This window comes from Pelophylax lessonae (genome assembly GCF_965119305.1).
Source record: "Pelophylax lessonae genome assembly, chromosome: 4".
NCBI classification, from domain to species: domain Eukaryota; kingdom Metazoa; phylum Chordata; class Amphibia; order Anura; family Ranidae; genus Pelophylax; species Pelophylax lessonae.
In genome coordinates this window covers 62,230,434-62,255,188 of record NC_138771.1, presented here as the reverse complement: position 1 = coordinate 62,255,188, position 24,755 = coordinate 62,230,434, and the positions used below count along the sequence as shown (strand labels likewise).

The following is a 24,755-nucleotide window of genomic DNA, read 5'->3' as shown; positions in this document are numbered from 1 at the left end:
CTATGCCACATACAGCTCCTAAAAGCCTGTGTGTGCATGAGGCCATAGAATAACATGGAGGGTGTTTTTAGGCTGCAAAAAAAAAAACATCTGACGCGCCTAAAAGCAGCTGTAAAAACGCCCTGTGTGCATGGGGCCTAAACTAGTAAACCTGTACTAAAATAAAGAAAAAAAACACACGGGCTGTTATTGCTGAGCTCTCTGAAAATGCCAGTTGCCTAGCCGTTACACATATCCTTTGGCTTCAGTACTTTCACCAAGAAAGTAAAGGGATGTCAGTAATGGCACATTTTTTCAGTACAGTTTTTTTTTTTTTTAAGATTAGACAGTATTTTGGCAGACTGATCCTTTTTCTTGCCAAAAAACTAGATCTCTGCTTGAAGTTTTCAACAGAGTTTCCTAATGTGATCTCTGAGGTCCTACCACCTAGAAATGATAGAGAAACGTTACCACCCATGTAACAAGACAACAGGATTTACTATTTATATCTTAGTAGTTGTTGACAAGCAGGAGAAACATTCCATCCAGAAATTTCATGTAGCAATGTGTTTATTTCTTGGTGAGTAATCTGTCTGACGGCCTGTTGGTAGGATAGGTTAAACCAAAAGTACTGGAAATCCTTACAAAATACATGGCACTTCCTAATGACTCATTCTGCACCGATTGCCTTTGTCTGACATCCCTCGCAGTCAGACAAATGCTGAGGCTCGTAGTCCATGAATTGGAAGTGTATTTATGTGACTTGAACCGTCAGGTGCTGCATGCAGGTAACTCATGTAAATGGTGGGGCAGAGACTACACAGATACAGAATATGTGTTCATCACAACGTGACAGGTGTAAGGGCGAGCATTCGGGACAGTTCACTCACACCCACACATCGGGCAAATTGGGACGAGTAACTTACATGTAGCACCCTTCTAGACAGGTGATAGGTAAAAGCATTTGTTTTGCTCTTCTGCTTATCAGGGAGCAGGATTGTTAGTCTTGCCTGTTACATATGTCCATGTGTGATTCACTTGGTCTGAGGGAGTGTCCCCACTGTATCCAATAGGGGAGACTGTTGGACAGTGGAGGAAACCCAGCCAATGACACAGGCTTTTGTGACAGTCCCAGTGGGAGGGCACAACTGCAGTGCATCCTGGGATTGACCATAAAAACTGAGGGCACATGTGACAGGGCGTCTTTGGCGGGAAGCAGAGTCCCAGGAGGAGGGTGACGGCTGTCTCTTCTCCTGCATGCTGAGGAAGGTGGCCACAGGCAGTCAGCCTAGTGAGCCAGGTGTGGGGCTGAACCGGAGTAGTCCTGAGGAAACTGACAGTGGAGCTGAAGGCAGAGCTACCTGGGAAAAACAGTGTCAGTGAGTACCAGGGGGCTTGCCAGGGGTCTGCCCAGGAAGGGGGACCACTCCAGTGAGGTCAGTGGACAGAAGGTCAGCACACACAGTCAGAGAGAAAGGGGTTGCCAAGTTAGACCCTGAAGAGCAATCTACAGTATAGTTCGCCTTTTAACACTTCACTTCAGTGGCAGGGAGAAGCAGCAGCCTTGCTGCATTCAATACAGATAGAAGTCTTCAAAATTGTGCATAGTTAACAAGTTGGAGTATCCCACTCATCCCTTCTCCTATCCAACTTCTAAATAAAAACACAAAAAAAAAGAAATCCCCTAGACTGTTTACTGACTGAGCCAAGGACTTAAAATGCTAAGAATTTACAAGTTGTTACTATGGGTAACCCAGGGGAATCCAATCTAAGCAGCTCCCATGGGGGCAGTGCTACATACATTTACATGCTCTGCCTGAACCCAGCACCTGATGGCTAAAGCCACAAAAATTCAGCACCCATGTGAATGCCTTAGACCTCATACACACAATCAGATTATTGGACGAATTTTCATCCGTTTTCTGTTGAATGCTAGTCTCCTATCGAAAATGAAGAGGTTCCTTTTATTCGAAAATTCCCGTACGACAGAATTCAACTTCAGAAGTGATGTAATGTGTTGAATTGTTTTGTATGTATTCTTTCATTTCCAAACATACGTGGTCTTGCTCTTACAATTTATATACACAAATAGATCCCCATTGGTGTGGGACTGTAAATGCCACTGGACACTGTATATTGTAAATAGAAATAATTTTATTGATGAAAAATACACAAATATGTTAAACAAACAAAATAAGGAAAAAAGGAGTCACAAACACATACAGGGCATTAAAATATGCATGCACTTGACAGACCATGTACCAGACCACATTGAAGACGCTCAGATGCATATGGTGATCATAGAACCGTAAAGGATCCTACGCGTTTCGGGCATTAAATTTAGCCCTTCCTCAGGGGTCGACCAAAGTTCCAAATAAAGCACCTGTGACGAGACCCTTGCTCGCTCTGTCCGCTCTCCCGACACTCCTCTGTTTCTAGTAAGTCAGCTTGCAGACCACAACGTCTGATGGTTCGGTCAACCAAGGATCCGGGATCCGAACTACAGCTATGTGCCGTCCGGAATCCATTAGAACAAACACCAAGCAAGCTGTATGTAAGTTCAAACAGGAAGACCTTTATTGGAAGAACACAGCACACTTTTATACAGAATTTGGAACATCCTGCCCCCAACAACCGCTTTCCTATTGGTCAATTGTAAAGTACCTGCAGTTCCCATTCAGGTCCTCTCCAGACATGCAAATGAGGAATTGAAAATGAGTCAATAGTGATTGGTCAGATAGATTGACCAGAAGGACTGCTATGCAAATGAGGACTTGAAAATGAGTCAACAGGGATTGGTCAGATAGATTTGACCAATGCAAGGAGACAGAAGCCCCAGGGGGCAATCAATGTACACAATAGTCAGACACAGAACAATGGTTCCCTAACGAGCCCTCAATACACATTACTCTGAGTGTCAATACCTCCCTTAGCAGACAACAGGTGAGGTCATTAGCACACCTGACAATAGGTGAATGGGGAGCCACCTTAGACCGTCCGTCTCCTCAGAACTTCCTGGAATGACCATATTAGGAGTGGACTTCCTGCTCAGAAACCTCATGGCAAAGGGAACAAATGACCTTGCTGACAAATATGAAGCAATTCAACCCATTTGTAGTAGTCCAAACCATATTTTCAGTGTTTACCACCCTCCTGGTCACCCTGCATCCATAACAGATGCAGGGTGATTTAAACATAAGAGAGCCCCATAAGGCTGGGCATGGTGCCCCCCAACCTCTCTAAAGGAATTTGGGGTCCACAACCCCCATGCCCAAAGTGACTCTCGTCACAGCACCTATTATGTCCTTTGCGTCTAAACAAGGGATTGGACAGGTCTGTCGCTTAAAAACGGTAGATCATACCATATGGAGGGATGCCCAGATTCCCATGAGCCCGTTCAGGGCAAAAATTTGTAAGAGAGGAAAAAGAGTATAGTAGCTGCCCAGGGGGACCGCCAGGGCACCACGATGATCGAAAACGTATGGCTCAACGGAGACCACTCCCATGGAGGGGTATACTCGTATGATGAACCTGTGAGGTATAGAATAAGTACAATGACAGAGGGTCACCTATAGTAAAAGGTAATGGTAATTCCGTATTGAAAGGGTCACAGCGTATGATTATCTGTCTATATGAGTCCCGGGGCTTGGCATCCTCTTCAGAGGGAGTGGTCACTCCCATATATTGAATAGGGATGACGGCCACTGGCACTGGGTACTGAGTGTGGGGAATACTGCCTTGCTCTTACAATTCTTTCGTATGAAAACTAACTCTACGTCGGCTGACTTGTGGTTGTACCGGGTTGATGCCTCTAGCTAGAGGCATCATCCCGGTACCGTTTTTTAGAGCCGGCGGTCGGCTTTCTGGTGGGAATGACCAATGCGGCTCGAGAGCCACTCAATTGTTACCCCAGCGAGCAGAAGGGACGCCTCCCCACTGCTTTCCGCAGCTCTGCCTGGGTCTCCTGTCCCACCGGGAGACCCTAGCAACCAGCCGGCGTGTCCGTCGGCTGGTTGGAGTCCCGATCAAAGCCGGATGTGGCTCCGATGACGTAACCCGGAGGCGGCTTCCATGACTTCACATCTGGGTTACTGGGCTGCTAAAGGCGCTGGATTAAAAAAGTGAATGTATTCAAAAATGCAGTGGAGGGGTCTAGGCTCTTTTAGACCCCCGATCCCTCCATAAAGAGTTCCTGTCACTGCATATTGCTGTCACAAGGGATGTTTACATTGCTTGTGACCGCAATAAAAGTGATCAGATTTTTATTTTTATTTCTTTTTTTTAAAAACCTGTGCTAAAATTAATAAAATTAAATAAATAGTAAAAAAAATAAATAATACGTTTTTAGCCGCCCTCGTCGCTGTGAGCTTGTGCACGAAAGAAAACGTATACGGAAGTCACGCTGCAAATTAAATCGCTGTTCAAACCACACATGTGAGGTATCGCCGTGATCGCCAGAGTGAGAGCAATAATTAAAAAAAAAAAAAAGAGCTACACTCTAACTCAAAACTGGAAACCGTTAAAAAATTTTAAACTTCGCCATTCCGCGGGTGTGCATAATTTTAAACCGTAACATGTTTGGTATCTATTTACTCAGCGTGGCATCATTTCTCACAATATACAAAAAAAAATGGGCCAACTTTACTGTTCAGTTTTTTTTAAATGCAGTGAAATGTAATTTAAAAAAAAAAAAATGGCATTTGAAAGACCGCTGCACAAATACCGCGTGACAAAAAATATTGCAATGACCTCCATTTTCTTCTCCAGAGTCTTTGCTAAAATAATATATACAATGTTTGGGGGTTCTAAGTAGTTTTCTAGCAAAAAATACTGATTTTAACTTGTTAACAAAATGTGTCAAAAATGCGCTTGGGGCTAAAGTGGTTAAAGGAAATTTGGACGTTGTGTTCACATACAATAAAAATCTTATAGCCTACACATCCAGTTTTTGTCATTGGAAAATTCGTAATTGGCTGTCGAAAGCACTATACTAACAATTGGAAAATCGCCAAAATTTTACTTCCGATATTCTGTAATGTAAACCCTCACATATACCCAGTGAAGTGAACAGCCCCAGATGATACACAGAGATGAAACAAATCTCCCTACATAATTTTTACTTGCATATCGTGTTTAGAAATTTTCTCTTCCTGTTCAGCACTGGGAGTGGATTCTTGGCATACAGCCAAGACAGCTGATTGGAGGAAAGGCACCCCCCTCCACATACGTGGAGAGTTGCAGAGCTGTGCTGTAACAAGACAAGCTCTCTGCTAATATATTTAGATAAACCTCCCAGAACACAAATTTCAGCCTGGTTTTATCTTGGTTGACAGAGAACTTGTCAGAAGTTATCATGCTAATAACCGAGCAAGGAAACGGCAGAAAGAAACAGACTCAGGACTTTGGAGAGCGATAAGAAAACACTGCATATATATGTGCTTAGGTCAAATTTCATGAATCAGGTTTACATCCACAGGCTCGTACACAAATAAGGAACCAAACACCAAAAAAACCCCCCCAAAAAACAAAAAAAAAACCTAATAAAAAAAAAATACCATAAAAAGAAAACAACCTATATGTCAATACACTCAGACCACATGGCCAGGTCGGATCATAAAGATAATGTAAGGAACGCTTGTATAACTCTAAAGTTCAAGAAAATGATGAAATACACATTCTCCCAGGACTCGGTTACCTAGGGGATTAACCTCCTACCAGAGTTTATAGGAATGAAACCACTATTCTACTTGTATTTAAATATAGGATAGTGTACTGGTTATTCGTCTATAGCATCTGCATTTGTAGAAGAGGCTTTCCACCCATATGTCCCACACTTCCACCCATATGTCCCACACACATTGGCTACCGCTGCTGTCAATCAAAGTCAGCCAATGAGGAGAGAGAGGGGGCTGGGCCAAACCGCAGCCCCGTGTCTGAAAGGATACACGGAGCTGTGACTCGGCTTGAGTCCCCCTATAGCAAGCTGCTTGCTGTGGGGGCACTCAAAGGGAGGGAGGGACCAGGAGAACCGAATAGGGACCCAAGAAGAGGAGGATCTGGACTGCTCTGTGCAAAACCAACTACACAGAGGAGGTAAGTACAACACGTTTGTTATTTTTATTGAATAAAAAAAGGAGACTTTAGAATTACTTTAAGTGAATAATAATAATCTTCTCAAAAGGAGCGCAAAAAGTCTAGGGGTTAGGAGTATGTAATGTATAGCACAGTTTAGAGAGTGTAGCAGTCAGGGGTGTGTATTGTACTGTACAGCACAGTTCAAAGAGTGCAGAGGTCAGCTCAGATTAGAATGCAGAGGTCAGTCATATGTAATATGCATCCCAGAGTGCAGAGGTCAGGGATTTGTAACATGCAGCCCAGATTACAGAGTGCAGAGGTCAGGGATTTGTAACATGCAGTCAGATTACAGAGTGCAGAGGTCAGGCATATGTAATATACAGCCCAGATTACAGGGTGCAGAGGTCAGGCATATGTAATATACAGCCCAGATTAGTGACAAGGTCAGGAGTATGTATGAAATGATACACTGCAAAGTGTTTAATGAATTACCTCCTTAGACTGGGGTTCTCTGGATAGGGGACCCTTCACACTATTAGTCAATTGGAGATCCGCTAAATTGATCACTGAGAGTGCTTACTTGAGAAAGGGGAGGTTCTGCTGCTCCTGTGGCCCGGCTCTGCTAAGCGATGTCGTTGATTAAAATATGTGGACTACAGATAGGAAAGTAATGCAAGGTTGCCTGCATGAGTGCTGGTTGATGCTACATCCAATCTCTACAGGCAATGGAACCCCTTATTGATAGCCACTATTGTGAACCACTACCTCTGCCCTCCCTTGGTATGCCACAGGCAGATTGGTTTTAAGGCAACTTTGCATAGAAATTATATATGTTTGAAATATGGAGTTCTCCCTTTTAACAGCTGTCCTCTTATGTGCCTTTCTCCATTTTCCGTCATCATTATGGATAGAACACACAAATAAAGAATAGTAGGAGCAGTGTGTAAATTACAAGCACATCCTTATCTCTTGTTCTTCTGCTTGAAGGGTACTTTGTGACAGTTTCTATAATAGAGATTTCTCAGAATCTTTTTTTGGGGCCTAAACCTGGTGATGGCAGAGAAAAAAAGGCCTGGGAATTGGCTCAGGGATTTTAAACAGTAGATCGGGGATAGGTGAGTATGATTTACACACTGCAGCATTATGCAATCCTCCAGCCATTATTGCTATAATGTTTAGCTTCGAATTCCCCTTTAATTTTTCATGTTGAAATTCATGCAATCTGACCGTTGATGGAAAACATTTTTTTTTAATGAACCTAATGAAATGGCTGAGCCAAAAGTAAAAAAAAAAAAAAAAAAAAGCAAACAGATCAGTGTTAATTGTCTGTCATTATAGGAGGTATTATGAGTAGCAGGTCTATGCCTCCTATCAATCTATCTCTTCTTTGGAATGTAGACGTTGTTGAATTTTTTTGTGTATTTTTGTTTTGTTTGCATAATCTTAGAGGGTGAAAAACACACCATGGGGGTGAATGGGAAGATTGATTTGTCTGGAGATAGAAAATACCTTGTCAAATGTAATAGCTTTGCAAACAGAAAACTGCACATACAAGATTTTAACTGGGATCTTTGATGTTGACTTGACTGGCTTGTGTAAGCAGAGGGAGTATGTTATTCTCCAAAACTCATTATGTTATTCTATTTTTTGTAGTTACTGATATACAATATTTGAGGAGAGACGGTGTGTTGAGTTCACCTATTACTGGATCTTAAGATTTTAGGAACCAGGTCGCCAATAAGGCAATGTTGTTAGTTTAAATCTCTTCTTGCAATATCAGCATATTTGAAGCTGTATGTATACCTATCCGGTTACAAGTATTCCTGAAGATATTACAAGAACTAATTTACTAATTGATGTATCGGTATAGATGTCAAACCACTTTCTAAAACTCAAGTCTTTCAAAAACAGAGTTCATGTTCTTTCCTCCCCCACATCCCTCCCCAGACTTTTTCCATCAAGATTATTAGCACAACTATCCTTCCCTCCCCTAAGGCAAGGGTGCTAGGTGTAATCCTGGACTCTGACCTCTCCTCCTTTCAATCCCAAATCCAATTACTATCCAAATCCTACTGCCTTTGCCTCCAGAACATTTCTAAAATTCAATACTCTTTAACAAACACCACCAAGCTACTTATCCACTCATTCACCACAACTATTGCAGCTCCCTCCTCATTGACCTACCACTATATAGGCTACCCCCCCTTCAATTTACCATAAATGCTGCTGCCAGACTAAGTCATCTTACCTACCGCTGTTTCTCGAACAGCGCTTCCTCTCACAGTTGTTTCTTTTTTTATTACTTGCCCTTTCCTTAGATCAGCCATTCTCAACCAGGGTTTTGTGAAACTCCAAGGTTCTTCCTAAAGTTGCTAGGGATTCCTAGAGATTTGATGGATTGACCTGTCATTAGATGGTACCTGCCTAGTTCCAGGATCAACACAACTTGGCAGAGGCAGATGCATGAACCCAATGATCTTTCTAGCTGTCTCTAAGGGTTGCATTCTGACCAACACTTTAAGTGGGGGCACTCTTCCTATAAGACACCAATATAAGGGGGATTCTTCCTACTGACCACCAATGAATTAGTTTTTGTAAGGGTTCCCTGAGACCTGACAATTTTTTAATGGTTCCTATAGGGTAAAAAGTTTGAGAAAGGCTGCCTTAAGTTGTAAACTCATGAGCAGGGCCCTCCTAATCCTCTTGTATTGAAACTGTAACTCAGGACTCCTAGGCCTATTATGGCATCAGTTCCTAAGTTGCGGTACAAGGATGGTACGATCACCCAGAACCCCGTAGCTGTCCTTGGGGAGTTCTACGATTATTATAAAAACTTGTACACTGATCAAGCTCTGCCTCCCAGGTGGATTTGGATGACTTTGAGGCGCGCTTACCCCTGCCATCTTTATTATCGTCCCATAGGGATACTTTGGAAAAAGCAAATCACAGAGACGGAAACTCTTCAAGCTATTAAACAATAAAAATCCACTAAGGCCCCTGGTCCTGATAGCCCTACAGCCATGCATTATAAAAAAATTTGCTCTGATTTTTACTTACATATTTGGAGAAATATTTTAACAACCTTCGGGAGGGTGGCCCACTGGAAGCAGACTCAAATGGAGGCTATATTAGTCTAATACCCAAACCCATTAAAGACCCCAGTGATGTTGCTAATTATAGGCTGATTTCTTTGAGCAACACAGATTTGAAGTTGCTAGCCAACATTTATGCCACCAGGTTTAATGGCTTTATTGCCCACTCCATCCATAATGACCAAGTCGGCTTTGTTCTGCATAGACAAGCAACTGACTAAATTTGCCGGGCCATCAATCTAATTTTAATATTCCTCGAATGGGTGGAGCCCGTGAAAAGGACTGTTGCTGTTTTTAGACATAAGGAAAAGCATTTGACAATTGATCCTGAACCTATTTGTTCAGAATTTTGTCTAGATGGCAGTTCGGTCCTAAATTCTTCTCATTCCTTCAGACTTTGTATAGCACTCCCTCAGCCCAAATAAGGGTGAGGAGCTATACTATTGATCCCCTTTCCATCACTTCCGTTACTCAACAGGGTTGCCCCCTCCCTTTGCTTCTGTTTATCATTGCAATGGAAACTTTAGCCGTAGCCATTTAGTTACATCCGAATGTTCTTGGGGTGGAGAGTGGGGGGGGGGGGGGGCAACATAAATGCACGTTGTTAGCAGATGATCTGCTTCTTTTTCTCACTTCCCCACACACTTCCACCCCCCCCCCCTCATCGCTCATGGCTCTATTCGCTCGCTTCTGAAACATCTCAGGTTTGGAGAATAATTGGGCAAAATCAGAAGCTCTTAACAATAATATGGAAGAGGATGCTCTATGGAGCCTAAAACATAATTGGAGTTTTTTTCTTGGCAACCTAAATCTCTAGCGTATCTAGGGATTAATTTGACTACCACAGTCGCTTCTCTTTATAAAACCAATTACACAAATTTGCTTCCAAAACTGATGCAGGATGCGAAGGTGTGGTTGTCCACTGACCATTTATCCTGGATGGGTAGAGTAGCTGCAGTAAAGATTGTGCTTTTGCCTAGATTTTTAAATTAGTTTTGTTCCCTCCCTGTGGGGATTCCTGCCTTGGATGTCCAAATATTTCAAAGCCAGCTCTTGAAATTCATCTGGCAACCTCGGGTGATAGGCATTCATGCCGCACACTTTACATGATGTGAGAGACCGACGGGCTGGGTGTTCCGGATCTCATAAAATACTGTAGGGCAGCGAAACCTATCCAATTGACTCAGTTATACTCTTGATCTTACAAACTGGATTGGATAGTGCTGGATGCTGAAGGCCCAAGCCTCTGCACCACATCCCATCGATCTCTTGATGTGAATCCCCTCAAGAACCTGGCAGGCGATACTCTGCACTACTCTATCCCATTCTTTATGTTTGTGGGACTTAAACTGTAGGTCGGCCTTTTTCCAGTCTCCCCACACTTCTGTCGTGCCTCTTTTCCGCAATCCAGCATTTCCACCTGATCTATGCCCTCAAGAGTTCCAAAGGTGGCTGAATAAAAGTCTTTATCGCATTGGTCATTTTATGGATTGTAGGGTTTTATGTCCCTCCTCTTATTATGCACAGAAGCTTGGGATGCTGGCCTCCGAGATTGACCACTTACAACAAATGCTACATTCTCTCCAATCTGTGCAATGTTCTACCACTGATATCTCAACGTGGACGGCTTTTTAAAACAGATACTATCGTGGTGAGGATCGGAGGGGCGAGCTGTACCAACATTTTGTCAATTCTGCTGGAAAATTACCCTATATGCTGGCTTAGGAGGGGGATTTAGGGCCAGAAATTGAAGACTGGTGAGATTGGTCAGCCAGGACATACAAAGGAGCTATGAATATTTTGCAGGTAAAGGCAGGCTTTAAAGCCCTGTCCCACTGGTACTTGGTACCTGAATACCTCTCTAAAATGTACTCTGTTTTTGGGGCTATGGCCAAGTGGGATTGATGTTTCACACATGGTGGTCATGTAGTAAAGTCAAGAGCTTCTGTAAACTAGTTCATGCCCTCATATACTCGGTTACCCTTGTAAACCATATAAAGGATCCCAAAGTAGCCTTACTTAATGAACCTGTAGTAGATGCCCAGATACACTCAAACCTTGATTTTTGTTATTATTATTATTAATAATAATACTTTTAGTTCTTTGCAGCCAAGACAACTATTGAAACTGCTTGGAAAAAACCCACAGTTGACCTGGCGGTAATGAGGCGTAAGCTCACCTGGATCATAACCAATTAAAGTTGGTAACCACCCTACAAGAAACCTTACCGTGATTCGAAAAATTCGGAATCCATGGATACAATATCTTCAATCTCTTTGAGGGCAGAATATGTCGTGGCAACTGGGAGGAGTGGCAAGGCGGGCTATAGCCCTCTTTCCTTCTTTCCTCACCTCTCCCCTTCTTCCTTTACTTTCTTTTCTTCTCTTTCCTTTTCTTTTCTTTTATGTTGCTCTTTCTACATGTCTTCTACAAGATGTTAACCAACCATCCATTTGGCTGGTGGTTACCAGGTTATTCATTATTTCTGAGCCTTAATGGGAACGTGGAGTTTTTCTTCTGCTTGGGACTTGTTCCCCTCAACTGGAGTGCACTCAAAATTTACGTTTCACTTTTCTTCATTGTATATTACGCAGGCACTACTCTACACTCATATTTTGGATCATGTAAAATTGCGACTACATATTTTGTTTTCTTATTTGTTTGTCAGTAGCACGCTCCACTTGCGTTGTGGACGATTACTTTCTTGTTTGACCAATGTCATTGTGACTGTTATGGTCTGTGCCTTTTTTTTATGGAACCACATTGCACAAACATAGGAGACGTGCATTGCTGCATGTTAAAACAATGCAATAGTGTAAAAGGGCCCTAAATCATTTGAGTATGTAAAAGAGGAAATAGAGCACCAGCCTTATCTCGTCGGGTATCAAAAGAAAAAGGCCAATAAAAATGTAGTCTGTGTTTGAAGTATTTCCCTGAGAAAAATCTTTGTTCTATAATTCTCTATAATTCTCTATAATTCTGTATCTACATTAACCTTGGACTTGATACCCAGCTTGCCATGATCAAGAATGTTATAGAATTTTAAGTCAAAAAGTTAAATGGCAGGTTAATCAAAAAAACAAAACAGTAATATATTACAATTGAAAGGGAATGTGCCACATTATAAGACAACGTTCAGCACCACTACCTCAATATAGCACAGCACTTGTTGAACGAAAATTGTACCTTGTACAGAGATTTTCTTCCGATTTTTCTTTTTTTTTTTTTTTTTAGAGTGTATACACAACTTTTGACATCCAATTTAAGACTATCCAAAAAAATGTCTCCTAAGTAAACAGAACAAACGATTTTTGTTTAATGTGTACTGTTTTCGTACAGTTTTCGGTATGGGAAAAATCAGATATGAAAGACTGCACATGATCAGAAATAATAAACAACAAATATAAAAGCCTTTGTCATAGAATAATTTTCGTACAATATTTCCATCCTCCGTTATGACTTGCTGTGAAACATCGAGGAAAATCAGACTATCGTTCACCCGTTTTCTTATAGTGTGTATCCACCTTTACTTTCAGTTTAACAAATTCTGACATTCATCTTTTCCAACCTAAATGTAAAACTGAAGTTCAATCTGCTTGTAAAATCAGACCAAATGCTTTCAATACAGGACAGAAGGTTTGTACAACAATGCAAGTGGCATACCTCCCAGTCCTAACTTTCTGGAATGATAAAGAGGGACACCTTGTGGCACACAGTATATGGGCAAAGGCCACAGCCCTGGTTACATAGGCCACAAAGATCTAATGCAGGGGTCTTCAAACTATGGCCCTCCAGTTGTTCAGGAGCTACAATTCCCATCATGCCTAGTCATGTCTGTGAATGTCCGAGTTTACAATGACTCATGGGATTTGTAGTTCAGCAACAGCTGGAGGGCCGTAGTTTGAGGATCCCTGATCTAATGCATGGAAAATGGTAAACTACGCAAGTTCTTTTTTTTCCCTTTATTTTTCCTTTTATATTGTCTTTTCAAAATAACAAATGTAATAATATAGAAGTTGGATAAAAAAAGTATAATGCAGCTAACAATTTCGGTAGTAAAATAGTTTTGTATAAAGATGTACACATCAGACCAAAAAGAGGGACAACTGAGGCTGCACAAGGGACAGAGGGGTTTGGTCTCAAAAGAGGGGCAGTATTTCCAAATGAGGGTCAATTGGAAGCTATGCTGAAGGTAAGGTTGAATTTCAGCACAAACCTCTTCATTCACCTAAAGGCAGTTGTATTAGGTTGGCCATGGCAGGGTCATTGGGGGGAAAGGATGGGGCAGAAGCCATTCTTTATTTGTTAATTTTTAATTTTCAGACTAAAAGTAAGCCCAAACCCCTCATTATACTCATAGAAAGTCTTTGTGACTCATGTATGTTGTGTTTTATGTGATGTTAGGTGTGGGATGTGTGATTTGTAATTTTATACCATTGTAAAACCAAAACAAAGGATAAGTGCTGTGTCCACGATTTAACTTCTATGCAATAAAAATGGATGTTTGCAGTCATTGTTTCTTGTTTTGGAGGATGGGAAATTCAGAAATCATGAAGACCCATCTGGTTCTCATATTGTTTCAGAGTTGAAATCTAGAGAAGGTTATGTCACACACATCACATTATTTTCATACATAGGTCAGATCAGGTCAAGTGATAGACTAGTAAAAATGCCTACTATTGCCTTTACTAATGTATCTAAAGCAGTTGTATACTCATGAAAAAACGAAATAAAAAAAAAACAAACCCTGCAGGACAAAGGCATAATGAGCTAGTATACATCGCATACTAGCTCATTATGTAATGCATACCTTAGAACGAAGCCCCGGCACGGTCGTCTGGACAACGCTAAGGGAGCGGACATGCTCTCTCTGTGTCTCTTTCTGGTTCAGCGGCTTTGGCGCTGTGAGTGGCCGGAGCTGCAATGACGTCACGCGTGGTAGTTTCACTTTCCGGCAAGATCCGCCGGACCTTCAGAGCGCATGCGCCGCAGACATCAGCGGCTGCATGCAGGTTGAATATCTCCTAAACTGTGCAGGTTTAGAAGATATTAATTGTACCTACAGGTAAGCCTTATTATAGGCTTACCTGTAGGTAAAAGTCAAATAGCGGAGTATACTACCGCTTTAATGTTACTGGATGGGCTGCAAGCCTACACAGCCCTATCTGTATATTTAGAAATGTGCCTTTATTGAACACTTATGTCATACAATCATATTATCAATGTTTGCTGAAAAGAAATGTATATATATTTTTTAAGCTGAGCTCCAAGAATTATCTGTATTGCATAATTGCATTGGTTAAGTTTGGCACAATGTAAGCATACATATCCCATACCTTATGGACCTCTGGGGAAGCTGACAATCGCTGTAGTAGTCACCACTACCACAGTAATTGTTGTGATCCTCCGATTCCAGCTCCGGTTCTGTACGAAACCAGCTTCCCCGCTTACACTGACAACAGGGGGTCACTTGCTTGGCACTGCCATCATTTATAGAACGTCTTGTGTTTTTTTTTTTTTTTTTTCAATAAATACAGGGTGTTTTCTGATTGGACAAGGTAGAAGGAAAGAAGGGTGACATCACAATCTCTGCCTTTTCCAATCAGAGAATGTATGTATGTGTCAAACCTGTAAAATCCCGGTGGAAGCTGAAAATTACTGTAGTAGGAGTACTGTGATCTCCACTAGCTTCCAGGTTCATGTCAAGTGCTTGCCTTGCTGCATTGTGAACACAGGAGGGTACTTTCTTGACTCAGGCACCATTCAGGGAACATTTTTCAGTTTCTCAATACATTTTAAGGACGAGCCAGAGAGGTGGGACAGTGACATCACTAGGTCCTACTAATCTAATCAGAGAATGCTTTGTATCCATTGAAAAAACTGCGAGGAGGGGGCAGAGCAGAGAGCGGTAACCGACAGGCAGCGACTCTCTGCTCAGGGAGCTGTCAGAGCCGAGGGATCGGCAGTATTCGATCGCTCGGTTCTCAGTGTAGAGGCGCCGGGGGACAGATGCAGCATCCACCTAGGCAAGTATAATTCTCCAAAAAAACAAAGCCATACTAACAAAATCCTGCAAAGTTACATTTCATTCTGTTCTATCGACCATAGGGTTGGGCGATGCGGTGGATTGTGTTGCACCATGAAAAAAAAAAAAAAAAAAAAGCATGTCATGCCCTTTTTTTTTTTTTTTTTTTCCTTTTGTGCCTGGAATGCATCATAGTGGTGTAAACTGTGCCGATTGTAAATAACGCAAATTGTCTGGTCTTGCGTTGGGATTGCGTTGAGAAAGCCGCGACAGCCACGTAATGTAAGAGCAGCCCGAGGCCAAACTCAACCTCCACAGGAAAAGTCCAGATTTACATCTAAACTCTGCTGATTATATCTTTGAATCTACCAAGCATTATGACATGTCATTTTTACTGCACATACACTAGAATTAAACGTATCTGATTATATCTCTGGATCTACTAATCATTATAGCATGTAGTTTATACTGCAGGTAACCTAGATTTAAACTCAGGTGATTATATCCCTGGATCTATATGTAGATTTTACTGCAGGTAACTGAGTTATGTAGATTTTTTATCATATGATTAATATGAGTTGCCCAGGTATGTAAAAGGACAACACTGAAATAAATATATATATATTTTTTTTATTTATGTAGCAACAATAGAGAATACAGAACCATTACTTTTAGGCTGAGTACAGACCAGTGATTTTCATGTGTATGTGTTAAGGCTGAATTGGGGACGAAAAATCGTTATCCTTGCAATGGGTCCCCCAGTACAGGGGATACCTGCTTGTTTTACCATGGGTCCCGCTGGGTCCATTGGACCCAGGTGGCACTTGGAGAGGGGCAGCAAACTGACTCCCAAGATTTTTCTTCCAGCAGTTTTGTGTGTCATCAGTTTGTGGTGCATTATGGGCAGCATTTCCCCATCTCATACTGCCGCCCATAGTGCAAACTGATGAAAATAAGTAGGCGGAGCGTTCCTCGCGTGATTGTGGTGTGCACAATGACGTCAGACATCCACGCACTCCATCTCATGCAGGGCAGGCTGGATTTTCTAGGGTGGTGGCCATGCCAGACACAGGAGTGACAGGAGGACTGAGGACAGACAGTGGTTGTTTGGTGGACCAGTCCGGTGGTGAGTTATGGAAGAAGATAGCAGTATATATAATATTTTCTAAATTTTATATATATAAAATATCGGATGTGGGGGCCTTTTGGTGGGCGTGATTTTTTTTTTTTGGTTGTGGAGGGGCAGCATTTCATTCTTGGACCCAGGCAGCACAATGTCTTAAGCCGGCCCTGGGTGATATGCTTAATTTATTCTGTGCTCCTGTAGGCTTCCACCTTCTATTTTATTTTTTATTATTTATTTATTTTTTATATCCTTTAGTAGTATTTTACCTTTGCAGTAGAGAGGGGGACCCACTGCAAGGGTACACATTTTTCATACCAGAGAGTTCAGTTTTAAAGTGTCACTAAACCCACATCATAAAAAAATATCAATAAATGGTGTATTGCATGCTGTTCATACTCACTCAATCACTATGAGATTTGTTTTCTGTATTCTGCAAAAAATCTGGCTGATCCTGCTGCTCTCTATCTCCACCTTCTGTTCATGTTCACAATTCAGCTAAGGATTTTACAGAGCAGTGTTGGCAGCTCTGCACATGCTCATTTTTTTCCGTGAGTTTATATGCTGAGCATTTCCTCCTTCTCACATCTGAGCAGCCCATGTCGCTATAGAATCACACATGTGGCCAAATACACAATGGTAAATGACTGCCCACTTCCTCCCTCCCCCTCTATTCCCACTAACCAGCTAAATACAATGGGGGCGGTATATTGAATGTAGATTGATGGAGGCTTAACCTTCCTCCTATTCTAAGACACTGGTTGGAGAGGAGTGGCACAGCCTGTAACTGGCAGAAATCCACCCACACCATGTTCTTGCCTAAAAATGATAAAGATTTAATTTCAAATATATATTTGTATGATTTAAAACAGTTTATTGATATTATTTATTTTTACTCCAATAGCTGTTTTTTTTTTATTTTTATTTTTAAACATGTAATCAGCAGTAGAGAGCTCTGCCTACTTATGTTTCCCTGCAGACAGGCTGGAAGAGAGCTGGGTCATGTGACAACTGTACTGTATATTAGGAAAAAGGTACTTGGATGTTTTTTATAAATTAAAATATTTATTGACCTCATCCATATACAGAAATAGAAGGGACAATGTAAATTAAACAGTGTGTGCTTAGTATCACTTTAACCACTTGCCGACCGCCGCAAGTAGATTTACTGCGGCAATCAGCCCCTCACAGGCAAAGTGACGTAAATATACGTCACTAGCCTGTGAGGCTCTGGGGAGCGAGCGCGCGCCGCCCTCCCGCGCGTGTGACCGGCGGACCCGATGTCCGCCGCTCACTCTGCGATCGTCCGGGGAGAGGGAGAAAGGCAGGCAGCTTATGTAAACAAGCTGCCTGTCATTCTGCCCTGTGTAGAAACACTGATCATACAGTTCTACTATGTAGGACCGTTGATCAGTGTAACTACAGCTCAACAGACAGCCAATCACAGTTAGAATCACGCCCCTAGGGACACACACAGCCCCGCCCTCTCAAATAAAGTTAACCCCTTCACTGCCAGTGTATTTTTACAGTAACAGTGCATATATATAGCACTGATTACTGTAGAAATGTCACTGGTAACCCCAAAAGTGTCAAAAATGTCAGTCAAGGGTCCGATCTGTCTGCCCCAATGTCGCAGTACCGCAAAAAAATCGCAGATCGCCGCCAAAAAAAAACAACAAAAATTACAAAAATCTTTCCCTTTGTTAGTAAACGCAATAACTTTTGCGCAAACCAATCAAAATATGCTTTTTTTACCAAACATATGTAGCATAAAACAAATTGGCCGAAAATGTTAAAAAAATTTTGATTTTTACTTTTTTTTTTGGGGAATTTCATATAAAAAAATGTGAAAAATATTGTTATTTTTGCAAAATTGACGCTCTTTTTTTGTTTATAGCGCGTGATCAAAAAATCGCACAGGTGATCAAATACCACCAAAAGAAAGCTCTGTTTGTGGGAAAAAAAGGACGTCAAATTCGTTTAGGTACAGCGTCGCACGACCGCGCAATTGTCTGTTAAAGTCACGCAGTGCCGAATCGCAAAATACCCCCTGGTCAGGAAGGGGGTAAAATCTTCCGGGGCTTAAGTGGTTAAGCAATTAAAACCAATCTTTCCCCAGAACATATGCAAAAGCAAATAGTTCTGGTTCATGCATCCTGTTTCTTGCTGTAGGAAATAGTCTGGGTTGTCGTGTGGCGCTGTTATGTTGCGGTTACCTAGGTTAAAGGATTTACTCCCAGTGAACTCCTCCGTTGTACGGGACTACATGTCCCATTGTACCTTGTTGCCTGTAAGCGGTGATTCCTTTACTGACTCCACCTCCTGAGTCTCCTCCCCCCCCCCCGCACCTCTGCAGTTCAGAAGGCAGTCTCTGTGAAATGTGTGACGCAGCAGTGCCTACTCACAGGGCATGGTGACTACATGTCACAGATTTCAAGGAAGTAAGGCCTCATCCACACTGGACGTTTTTGCTGCAGCTTCTAGGGGCATCAGGTGTTTTTTTGCTGCCTCCAAAGTCCAAACTCCCCTGCCCGCATGTTAGTATATATGTCTACGCACACATAGGCTTTTAGCAGCATTTAGTAGCTTTTCAAGGCAGAAAAAACCCCACTGCCTGTGCCTCCAGGAGCAGCAGAGATTTGGCAGAAAAAACGATTGATGTTTCTAAACGCATGTTAACGCTAGGCGCGTTCAGCGCTTGATCGTTAATTAATTTCAATGGCCAGAATAAATTATTATTCTGGCCAGTGAAATTAATTACCACCTAAGCGCTTGATGCCTGTAAACGCATCAGGCATTTTTTCTGCCAAAACACTGCTGCCAGGAGAAAAGGCTTCTAATAGAGTTTGCAAAATGTCCTTTTTGCCTAAGTGTGGGGCTCTTTACAATTAAGTCTATAGACTTCAGGGTCATTCAGAGTAATAGGAGTAGGCTAGAAATAACTGAAATACAATGTGGAAATGAATATATGATTTTACATTTTCACAATAGATGGATAGATATAATTTTAATGTGAACAAAGGAAAAATATTAGATCTCTGAAAAAGTATTAAGTTTTCTTGAGTTAGATGCCATGGCGGTTATTGTTGATCCCAAGATTATGCTACACCTTCTAACTGATCACTTCCTCCCAATTAAATCAGTTGGCTAAAAAAATCACTGAAATTTCTCCCAATGTAACTGCTTTGGAGCATCGTACTACATGCCTGATGAAGGGGTCCTGCCCCTCTGAAACGTTGCACTAGACTCTTTTGTAATGTGATCTTTCTTGAATAAAAAAACGTTTGGACAAAATTGATGATCCTTGGTGTGCTGCAGATATCTACAAATGACTTGAAGCCCAACTCCAGGTTTTGGGTTTCTTTCCCTCAGTGGTCTAAAACCGTTCTGGGCCACATTGGAAGAAGAGAAAATGGGCCACACATAAAATACACTAACAATAAGGATAGCTGATGAGCAGAAAAAGTTGGGCGTATTAGGCTTAATCACTTCAGCTCCGGAAGGTTTTATTCCCTTAATGACCAGGCCATTTTTTGCGATACGGCACTGTGTTACTTTAACTAAAAATTGGGCGGCCATGCGACGCTGTACCCGAATACAATTGATGTCCTTTTTTCCCCACAAATAGAGCTTTATTTTGGTGGTATTTGATCACTTCTGCGGTTTTTAGTTTGCGCTATAAACAAAAAAAGAGTGACAATTTTGAAAAAAAAAACGCCACATTTTTTAACTTTCTGCTATAAAACATTCCCAATAAAAAAAATTAAAAAAAAAATCAAAAAATGTTTTTATCAGTTTAGGCCAATTTGTATTCTGCTACATATTTTTGCTAAAAAAAATCCCAAAAAGCGTATTTTAACTGGTTTGTGCAAAAGTTATAGCGTTTACAAACTACGGGATAGATTTTTGGAATTTTTATTTATTTTTTTGTTTTTATTAGTAATGGCGGCGATCAGCATTTTTTAGCAGAACTGCGACATTGCGACGGTCAGATCGGGCCCCTAAATGACATTTTTGACACTTTTTGGGGACTAGTGACATTAATCAGTGCTAAATATTATGCACTGGTACTGTATAAATTACACTGGCAGGGAAGGGGTTAACACTGGGGGTGATCAAAGGGGTTAATGTGTGCCTAAATGTGATTACTAACTGTGTATGGGAGGGGTTCTATGATAGGCACAGAGAGATCAAAGTTTCAGCTTAGCTGAAACTCCTGATCTCTCCCTGCCTGTCTCACAGAACAGCCGCATGCTTTATTTACCTAAGCAGGCGGTTCTTCTGTCAGTTTATCTGACGACCGCGGGAGGACGGCGGCAATCGCCGCCGCTCCTCCCGTGGCCCACCTCCCGCTCTGTCTAAACACAGCGGGAGCGCGACTCCGGCGGCACGTGCGCAACGCTGAAACCTCGTGCATGAAATCACGTAGTACTACGTGATTTTGCGCAGCCGAGCCGCCCTGCCGCAGTAATACTACAGTGGGCGGTCGGAAAGAGGATAATCACTTCCCACCCAAGGACTTACGGTTTCAGTGGTTATACCGGGATGATGCCTGCACCTACAGGCATCATCCCAGTACCATTATTTTCTGCCTGCGATTCTGTAGAAAGCAGAAGTGATCTGAGTGGCTAATTAGCCACTCAATCACTTCTGCGGGTGGCAGAAGGGGACCACACCCCCCTCCTGCCACCGACACCTCTCCTGGGCTTTACGGTCCCATCAACGGAGGCCGGGAGCGATGCGGCTGGCGGTGATGGCTGCCTGGGACAGAGAGAGAGGAACGGAAACCTAGAGCGACGAGCATTCTTCACTTCCGGTTCTGCCCCTTTGTTTACCTGGCCACCAGCGGCCAGAGAAGCAACCGATCAGACTGATCTGGGTCTAATAGACCCCAAATCTCTTCACAAGGAAGACCTGTCACGGCCCATGGTATCATAAGGGATGTTGGTCATCCCTTGTGATAGCAATAAAGTATGTACAAAAAAATGTATACAAAAAGTGTAAGAAAATAAAAAATGTATGTATAAAATAAACAAATAAAATAAAAAAAAATGGAACGCGCCACCGTCTCACCGTGCTTACGCACTAATGCATACATTGCTCCCGCACGCATATGTAAACAGTGATCACACCACACATATGAGGTGTTGTCACAAACGTCGAGAGCAATAATTCTAGCACCAGACCTCCTGTGCAACTATAAACTGGTAGCCTGTAAAGGCGTTTAAAGCATCGCCTATGGAGAAAATTTTAAGCATCGTAGTTTGCCACCATTTCACGGGCAGGCGCAATTTTAAAGGGTGACATGTTAGATGATGTTACGTCGATTAAACAGATGGCTTTCACATTATACAAAAAAAATTAGGCTAACTTTACTGTTTTTTGTTTTGTAAATGTGTTTTTTTTCCCCAAAAACCGTGTGACATAAAAAAAATTGCAACACACACCATTTTATTCTATAGGGTCTCTGCTAAAAAAAAAAAATATATATATATATATATATATATATATATATAATGTATGGGGGTTCTAAGTAATGTAGGAGCGAAGTGTCAGAATAGGCTTGGGAAGGAGTCGGTTAAAGAAGTATGGTGAAAGCTTTTTTTGGCTATACTTCCCCCTGTGGGTCACAGGAATGCAGTTAGTGCTGCACTTCTGTGACCCATTTTCAGCCAACAGCAGGCTAAAGTCTCCTGTTGGCTGATGTCACAGAGCAGCTCCAGGCTCTGAAAAGATCCCGATCATATGGTGGGAATCTCCCCAGATACCTGGACCTACAAGCTGGTTCAGCCTCTCAGCAAGCCACTAAGAGCCTGAGCCATTCCCTTTTCAGCTCAGCGCTCCAATGAGCACTAGAGGGACAGAGCAGAGAGCCGATGACCAGCTCTCTGCAGGCCGAGAACTGAGAGCTGAATGATCAGCAGTGTTTGATCGCTCAGTTCTCAGTCTTCGAGGCAGCAGGGGACATCTGCAGTTGGTCTTGATGCTGCAGCCATCTAGGTGTGTATATATAAAAAAGAAATTTGATTCCCACACTGTACCACTGACAGAACACAGAGCTGTATACTGTATGTAACTGATGCTACATACAGTTTATACAATGCTGACATTGGGTGCACTTCTTGGTAATGGCAATAGTTCTGGCTCAAATTAACTATTAAAAGTAACACAAAACCTGAAACTTGGCTTTAAGCTGCACATAAACTTCAACTGGAATACATTGTAATTTATTCTGTGCGTGGCTCATCGTAATTACCAACATCTTTTGCTTTAAAAAAAAAAAAAATGAAAGGAGCTAGATGGAAATTTTTTGGCCAACAGCAGTTGCAAGTGGCCGCTATCAGAAAGAAAAAACCACAGCAGCAGATTTGCCCATTTTGGGCTATATGTGGCTTGGATGGAGGAATCTGTTGGGTTCTAGTTGTGTTATTACCTGCATTACATCTACATTTACTATCCAGAGGAATGATGATGCTGTAGGCTTTTTTTTTTCATTTTACACACCTATCACCTACTTCCTCCCATATGCCTCCATGTTGGCTCTCGTTCGCTTGGACCCCTCAGCTCCTGGGTCAGACCTATCCCACCACCACCGATTAGAACAGTGTTTCTCAACTCCGGTCCTCAGGGCACACTAATGCCTCGTTTCCACTGAGCGGAACGGTTCGGATCGGGACAGATCGGCAGGCTGATAATGGTCCGGTCTATTCAGTTGAGCGTTTCCACTGGAAGTCGGACCTCTAGGGTCCATGCGGGGCGTACACCAAATGCCTAGCGTTGCGGCGTGGCATCACACTAGTGCGACAACAGACGTGACGCTACAACAACAACAACAACAACAATGGAGGTCATCCAGCAGCTCGTCTTTGCTCTACTTGGCTTTTGGTTCTTAGTAATCAAAATACATGCCACACAGTGTGAGAGAAGGTTACGAGCGGCAAAGCGAAACACAGCAGAAAAGAGAAGAAAACTTTTGGCTTGGGTCTTGAGTCAGGAGGAGAAGTACACCTTTGTGCGGCAAAGACAAAGACGGCAGCGTTATAGGGTAAGCAACATTATGCCAATTGTCATTTATTTCTACCCGTATTAAAAAGTAAAATAATACAGAATATGACAAAATCTAATATAAGATGGGAAGGATATACAGTACATATGTACTTAACAACATTCATGTTGCACACGTATGTAAACATGCACATTTGAAGTATTAAATCAAATGCATAACAAATCATTAGTAGTATAATGAGTATTTATGTATAAGGTGTAATACTTCAAATGTGCATGTTTACATACGTGTGCAACATGTATGTTGTTGAATACATAATGTACTGTATATCCTTCCCATCTTATATTAGATCTTTGCAGATTCTGTATTTTTTTATTTATGTATAAGGTGTAATACTTGCAATGTGTACTCATTGCTCACTTTTATACATGATGCTATCTGACCTTGTAAAATATAGTATGTTGTATTAATATGTTTTTATTATTTGTGACATGGTAACATCTGTGTTTTCTTCTTTTAAAGATGCTTCTCCTTTTGTCAAAGCAGCGCCGCCGACCAGTCATTTGGGCTCTCCCCCGTGCCAATGAGTGGTGGGATGTGACCGTCCCAGGATTCACACACACACAGTGGGAGCACAATTTCCGAATGTCGGAGGAAACCTTTTCATACCTTTGTGCAAGGCTACGTCCAGCGATGGAGAAGCAAAGCACAAACTTCCGAGCCAGTTTGCCAGTGAGGAAAAGAGTAGCCATTGCACTGTGGAAGCTGGCTACCAACAGTGAATACAGAAGTATAGGTCATCTTTTTGGTGTCAGTAAATCATCAGTGTGCCGTTGTGTGCAGGACTTCTGTAAGGCTGTCTGCACATTGCTAGCTCCTGAAATTGTTCATTTTCCAGACAGGGAAAAGCTTAAAGACATGGCTGAGTACTTTGAAAACAGGTGGGGTCTTCCACAGTGTGTTGGTGCTATTGATGGGTCACACATACCAATAATAGCACCACAAGAATACCACACTGACTACTTCAACAGAAAGGGCTGGCATTCCATCATCCTCCAGGGAGTGGTGGATGGAAAAGGACTATTCTGGAGTGTGAATGTTGGAAAACCTGGGAGTTTGCATGATGCTCGGGTTCTACGATTGTCCACATTTTGGGATTGGGTTGGGCAGGGAGGGCTGTACCCTCTTTCCACTAAGAACATTTGGGGGGTGAATGTTGGCTATTATGTGCTCGGGGACTCTGCCTACCCTTTACAAAATTGGCTCCTGAAACCATTTCCTGACAATGGCCGCCTGACACCAGAACAACAAACCTACAACAAGAAAACATCCAGGGCACGGGTCGTAGTTGAAAATGCTTTTGGAAGACTTAAAGGTAGGTGGCGGTGTCTTATGAAGAGGAATGACAGTGACATTCAACTTGTCAAATCCATGGTGCTTACTTGCTGTGCTCTT

General features: G+C 42.1%; 1 protein-coding gene across 1 annotated transcript in view; it reads left to right on the top strand.

Annotated features, from left to right (window-relative positions):
* The window catches only part of LOC309554011 (ADAMTS-like protein 5), a 141,192-nt gene that overhangs the window by 19,304 nt on the left and 97,133 nt on the right, over positions 1-24,755 (top strand). The gene's annotated exons all lie outside the window — the stretch shown is intronic.